Genomic DNA, 7500 nt, shown 5'->3' with positions numbered 1-7500 from the left:
GGGTTAGAATATGAGGAAGTCGCGTTCCTGAGATTTATTGCAAGTCACGGAGAGACGTTGGTTCGTACACAAAGAAACACACAGTCAAGGTCAGGCGTTGTATCAAGCCTGACTGTAATGACGCATTACCTTCCTGGTAATTAGGTAATTTTTTTTCCATTGCACAAGAACCACAATTCCGATGTTCTTTTCGCGTAGATTTTCTTTTTGTGAATCTTTCAAACACATAATCTTCCATGTCTTTGTATATTGGAAATCATATCTGTGTTGATTACATTCTCAAAACTAAACTCCACAATCCTATCACAATCTTCTAGATCAGGAATGTCATACTAATTCTTTCGAGAATTATGCCCTTAATTATGGCCTCGAGGACCATCAAAGATTTAATAAATACTTATTGGCATGGCTGAGGATTACAACTTATTTTGTCGGTTTGCCAAAAATACATTATTTTGGTTCAACTTAACAGCTTAGTTATATTTTCGTCAGTTATAAAAAATATACTAACTCGAGGTGAAAAATCTCTTGTCAAATCGGGGGCCAATTAAATTTAAAAGAATCCTACGGGCCATGAGCTCGACATCCTTTTCTTGATTATTATCCTCTGTAAGCTAATACACTAACGGCAAGGTTAAACACAGGACTAAGTGCAGTTTTACGTCTCTGCTATGCAAAATTAAAAACAAAACTGAAATTTGCAACAGACCTAAATGTTACCGTGCAAACGTCAATGAATTATATGGGGTTACATTGAGGCCCGAAAGACAACATATTAACAAAATGCAAAGTCAAGATCTTTGTTAACATGTGATACATGCGTCAGTGAATATCAAAATGCAGTCAACATAATTAAATGGATATAGATGGAGTAAAGTGTCAGGAACATGGACATCATAGCAGGATTAACAGAAAATAAAAACGGGTTTATTCAGGAAAGAACAGACCTCTTTCGTGACTGCATATTTACCCAGAAATGAAATCCCTATTATATGCACGATCGCGTGTTTGTATGTGTTAACGGAATACCTCAAGAACAGGAGAACAGGCTGTTATTATTATTACTAGCTATATCATTGGTAGGGAAGGGAGAATGCTACAAACCAAAGGGATCCAACAGGGAAAGTGGACAAGCGAGGAAAGAGAATAATGGAATAGCAAATACACTGTTTTAAAACGAGACTTATGTCAACATTCTCAACAGGAAACCATTTGCAAAAAGTTTAAGCTTCTCAAGTTTCCCTGATTTCACTATGTGATTAGGAAGAAAACTTCTAGAATACTACTGCTAGAGAGTTATTGGGTCCTTTGACTGGCCAGGCAGTACTACATTGGATCCCTCTCTCTGGTTACGGGCATTTCATTTTTGCCGATACATACACAAAATAGTCTGGCCTATTCTTTACACATCCTCCTCTTTCTTCATGCACTTGACAACATTGAAATGACCAAACAATTCTTCTTCTCAAGAGGTTAACTACTGCAATGTAATTGTTCAATGACTACTTTCTTCTTGGTAAGGGTAGAAGAGACTCTCTAGCTATGGTAAGCAGCTTTCTAGGAGAAAGACACACCAAAATCAAATCATTGTTCTCTTGTTTTGGGTAGAGCCATAGCTTCTGTTCCATGGTCTTCCACTCTCTTTGGTTAGAGATCTCTTGCTTGAGGGTACTTTCATTCTCTTGTTATTTCTAAGTTTTTATAGTTTATTTATGAAAGTTTATTCTAGTATTATTATTGTTCTTAAACTTCTCTTGTAGTTTTTCTTATTTCCTTTCCTCACTAGGCTATTTTCCCTGTTGGAGTCCTTGTGCTTATAGCATCCTGCTTTTCCAACTAAGGTTGTAGATTAGCAAGTAATAATAATAATAATAATAATAATAATAATAATAATAATAATACTGTGTAGTTTATGCCTTTAGATAGAAAAGGCATGGCTGTTTTTATTGACTGCGTAGCTAGTAGCCTACGACGCACAGGGTGGTACAGTCTGGGAAGACCTGAGTGCAATGGACTATGAAAAATCTTGATAAAATACATAAAAATCTAAATGAACGATTGTGCACGAGATTAATATCTAGATCTATTCCAGGAATAGAAAATCTGATAGACCGTAAATTTCTATCAAACAAAATAAAATGAGAATCAAAAGTTGATGCCTAGACAGGACAACATTACTCAAAGCAAAGAAGGATGAATGAAATAAAACATTGCCTAAGAATAGACTGATCACAAAATTTTTTCAAAGACTTTTTTAATACGGCAACTTTTTATGAAACTGAAGAAGAGACAGACCTAATGCGTTTCTCTAAAGTAAATTTGCAATCAAGAAGTACGCCTAGAATTTTAAATTGAGTTGTATATAGTTAAAGAGGCATCGTTAATGCAAAGATGTGGATGTTGAGAAGCCACTGTCCTCAAAGTATAGGCAATACAATCATAGTTTGAGTTTTGTTAGGATTCAACTTCATTTGCCATAATTTGCACCATACAATAATTTTACCTCCATCGTTATGAAATGCCATAGCATCTGTACCATGGTCTTCCACTGTCTTGAGGTAGAGTTTTCTTGTTTGAGGGTAAACTCAGGCACACTATTCTATCTCATTTCTCTTCCTCTTACTTTTTTGAAGTTTTCATAGTTTATATATAAAATATCTATTTTAATGTTGTTACTGTTCTTAGAATATTTTATCTTTATTGGTTCATAACTTCTGTAGTTTATCTATTTCCTTGTTTCCTTTCTTCACTGGGCTACATTCAGGAGATGGAACTGATGCAAAGAGAGTACCATCATCTTCAAATGCAACTAGCTTGATTTTAAGGCCAAACCAAAAGTAATTTGAATATAGTATTAAAAACAATAAGCCAAGAACACTACCCTGAAGAACACCAGATATCACATTCCTATACTCATCATGGTGCCATCAACAACAAATCTTTGCAATCTATTACTTGAAAATTAAATAATGATATTAAGAAAAGATCCACTTATTCCCATCTGTTTAAGTTTGAAAACAGGGGTCTCATTATTAACACGGCCAAAGACAGCACTAAATTCAAGGACAATAATAAGACCTTCCTGACCACTTTCAAGGGATTTCTGTACAGTATTGGAAATTATAAGAAGGGCATCGCAAACTCCAAGGACTTTGCGAAAGTTAAATTGCAAATAAGGGAAAACATTATTACTTTCAACATACCTACAGTATTTAGATGTTTCGCCAAAAGACGCTAAAAACTTTAGACAATATGGAAATTATGGAAATGGGACGATAATCAGTAAGGGCTAGTGCACACAAACACATTTACCCAGTGGAGTAACGTTACCAATTACCAACAATTGCAAAAAGAACCTCTTCTTGCGAAAAACAACAGCCAACTTAGGAGGTAAGTGGCCTTCAGGAGATGGTCGACTCCTGAGAGGAATCAGTTCCTAATAAGGATGATTTACTGGACAGCAATTCATGAAATTTTGTGTTCCCATAGCTAAGGTATTAACTACTACGCCTGAGTGCAGACCGTCCATGGAGCTATAACTACATTCCAACTTAGGAGAGATTAATGTTTATCGGGGTTATCTGCTCATTTCTTTCAATAAGGGTAGAAAGAAATATTGCTTTTATCATTGCAGGTAGATAAGAAACTCTACTGTTTATCAGATGTCTAAGTAGACTGTTTTCTACGTCTATTAAGAGAGAGAGAGAGAGAGAGAGAGAGAGAGAGAGAGAGAGAGAGAGAGAGAGAGAGAGAGAGAGATTTTCCCTTAATATCAGAGAAAAATTTGGATGGTGTTTACTAACGTTTTATCCAGACTTCCTTGAGCGTAGCAAGAAGAAGAAGAAGACCGGAGAGAGAGAGAGAGAGAGAGAGAGAGAGAGAGAGAGAGAGAGAGAGAGATTTACTTCCCTATAAAAAGCTTAGGCAATAGTAACATCTACCCAAAATATCGGACATTAAGCCCATGATGCGAAAGGCCATTCATCATTTGCCGAAGTAATTTTCATTCGTAGCGCAAGAGTAATGGCAACTCGTAAATTAACATTTATTTGAAAACACTTAGCGTGATGTGAAAAGTCGTAAACCAGCTCTCGGAACAATTTGTCTAAAAATAACCTTCAATATTGATCGGGCGAATGAAACAGTGGCAGAAATTATGCGCCTCGCGTGAAGACGAATTAGCCCTCCAGGAAAATTATCATGAAAAACAAGTTCAAAAGAGAAATTTTTTAAGGCTGGGTGACCTTGCGACTAGGCTTGTAATTTGACGTTATTGAAAGGAAGCTTTTGCGCTGTCAGTGAATTCGATTATGGGAATTAAAACGAATTAACGTTAGAAAAGTAATGAGATGGATTGACTGATTTGGAGTTTTCTGTCATCCTGTCAAAAGCAATGAGATGAACAATTATTTAAATGAGGTGGCATATTAGCGAAACGCATTTTGTACTGCAATCTGAAACAAGCCTATGAATTATCTGAGTTAAAACAGAACAGTCCAAGACTTTAGCACTTAAGTCACCAATCACAATTTCTATAATCATCTTTTCTTTCTTCAGGAGAATCAATTGTGGGTGATTGTGTTAAATGACATTAGCACAACTTAGTTCCTTTAAGAATTCGAAGGTTCTCTTTCCCCCTTACGCCTCCCCGCGGCTCTCCTTTGTCTCTGTCTGAACACATAACGACGCGGAAATGAAAGGCTAAACACATAAGAAGATCTCCCAAGCCGTCCTACACAAACAACAGAGACTCCGGCCAACGCTAAAGACCTCGCAGATTATTTCTTTTTTCTTTCCATAAGCCTTTGGGGATAACAACTGTGGATTAGGGTCTCTAATATTTCTTGATAATTGTCCTTTTTTCTTTACTGTTATTTTCATGTTTGGGATGATAATTATTGCCTTTGTTTCGTACCATTTATCCTTTTACTCTTGGGCTTTGTAGTTTTTCTCATTTCATTTTCTTTCAGCTTCAGGATGATAAATCTTTTCATCATGAAAGTTAACCGTTATTACAGACTACAGCTAGAAGAAGAAAGGATGGGATTTGGCTCACTTTTCTTAGCCTTAATCGCTTTCTGAAGTTTCTAGGTCAAAGTTCTATACAGTTAGTAACTCACTACATCGCTTTCCTGTTGTCACTTCTCGAGATTATAATACATTGTCAATATTGAAGTTCAGCTTTCATATACTGGTCTTTATTTGCATTTCAAATTAGAAATAAATTATGAACATTATTTTCAATCTACTTAAAAGAATACTTATCCAAGTAACTTTTATCCAATATAAAGTTTGGCTCCGATTGTAAGACTAAAGAGTTGGAAGACAGTATTTCTACTGTAGACCTGGATGACTGTTATGTTTTCCTTTTAACGTCAGCCATTTTTTTATAGTTAAAAGTAACAATGTCTACAAATTGTGATGCATTTCTTAATTACTAGTGATTCATTTCATGTTAACGTACGACCTGTGTGTGTGTGTGTGTGTGTGTGTGTGTGAGAGAGAGAGAGAGAGAGAGAGAGAGAGAGAGAGAGAGAGAGAGAGAGAGAGAGCTGAGCCAGGGTAATGTGGCATAGGCTCTTGCTATGTGGAACAACCCGTAATTGGAGAATAGTCCTGTAGACAAGAAAAGTTTTAAAATGCATTGTTTGGACGTCTTAAGAAGAGTAATTAGGCTTTCAGCGGACTATAAATTTGGATTTCTCTTCTTTATAGAAGCTCCAGAATGGATTAATGGAATCTCATTATTAGATATATATATATATATATATATATATATATATATATATATATATATATATATATATATATATATATATATATATATATATATATATATACAATAAAGAAACCAACTAAAAACCCAAGACATTCGTAAACACAATCTGACCAAAATTGAGGAAATAGAAGGAAAGAAGCATGAAGTTTATGAAAAGAAGACTTACAATAAATATATATATCATCATCATCATCGTCGTCGCCTCCTCCTACGTCTATTGTCGCAAAGGGCCTCGGTTAGATTTCGCCTGTCGTCTCTATTTTGAGCTCTTAAATCAATACTTCTCCATTCATCATCTACTCTATGCTTCATAGTCCCCACTCATGTAGGCATGGGTCTTCCAACTCTTCTAGTGCCTTTTGAAGCCTAGTTTAAGTTTGGTGAACTAATCTCTCTTACAGAGTACGAAAAGCATGCCCAAACCATCTCTATCTACCCCTCACCATGATCTCATCCACATATGGTACTTGAGTAATCTCTCTTATAGTTGTATTTCTAATCCTGTCCTGCCATTTAACTCCCAATATTCTTCTGACGGCTTTGTTCATAAATCTACAAAATCTTGTGGGTATTGCTTCATTGTCATACTAGGACTCATGTCCATAATGTAACACAAATCTTACTAAACCGATAAATAGCCTGATTTTTATATGTAATTTCAGGAGACTTGATTTATAAGTTTTACTTAATCTAGCTATTGCCTGATTTGCTTTTTTTAAACTTTCATTAAACACCACCTCTAAAGACCCTGTATTAAAGATCACAGTTCCTAAATATCTAAATGATACTACCTCATTAATCCTTTCTCTTTCCAATAATATTTCATCTTCCATTAAATATTCCGTTCTCATCATCTCTGTCTTTCTTCTATTATTCTTGAGCTCAATCTCCTGTGATATTTCATGCATTCTGGTAAGCAAACATTGTAAATCCTGTGATGTTCTACTAATAATGATAGCATCACCAGCATACTATGAGTCAGCTAATTTCCTATTGCCAATCCAGTCCAATCCTTCTCCACCATCCCCAACTGTTCTACGCATTACAAAATCCATGAGGAGGATAAATAACTTAGGTGACAACACATTCCCCTGGATTGTCTGATGTTGACTGGAAATCCATTTGATAGGATTTCACTGACATTAACTTCGTAGTTGCTATGCCCATGAACAGACTTAATCATATTTAGGTATTCCATAATAACGCAGGACTCTCCACAAAATTGGCCTGTGCACACCATCAAAGACTATTTCATTGTCCACAAATGCCATCAAGAAATGATTTCTATATTCTATGCATTGCTGTACAATGTCTTAAAATGGAAATTTGGTCCGTATTACTTCTACCATCGGTAAATCCTGCTGGTTCATGTCTTAGCTTTTCATTAATCTTTTTCTTTCGTCTCTTTAGAATACACACGCTATGTTTTTTCATGATAATTCATTACGTGTGATGCCTATGTAATTATTGCAATCGGTCAGGTCTCCTCTTTGGCCATTTTAACCAACACTCCTAGCTCCCATTCATCAGCTTTTGCCTCTTCACACCACATTCTACAAAATAATCTTGTAAGTATTCTGGGAGTCACTTCATTTTCCTCAGCTTCAGGTATATCAATCAAATCATTCCCTTCGCATCTCCTATTCATGACCTCACTAAAGTGTTCCATCCAACGTTGCCCTTCTTCATTCTCTGCTGTTATAACAAATCCACCTTTCTTT

General features: G+C 35.8%; 1 protein-coding gene across 2 annotated transcripts in view; it reads right to left on the bottom strand.

The window, feature by feature from the left end:
* LOC137659490 (uncharacterized) overlaps positions 1–7500 on the bottom strand; it is a 34695-nt gene that overhangs the window by 16993 nt on the left and 10202 nt on the right. The window lies entirely within an intron of this gene.

This window comes from Palaemon carinicauda, chromosome 20 (assembly GCF_036898095.1).
Source record: "Palaemon carinicauda isolate YSFRI2023 chromosome 20, ASM3689809v2, whole genome shotgun sequence".
NCBI classification, from domain to species: Eukaryota; Metazoa; Arthropoda; class Malacostraca; order Decapoda; family Palaemonidae; genus Palaemon; species Palaemon carinicauda.
The sequence above is the reverse complement of the archived record's forward strand: the minus strand, read 5'-3'. Positions and strand labels throughout refer to the sequence as shown.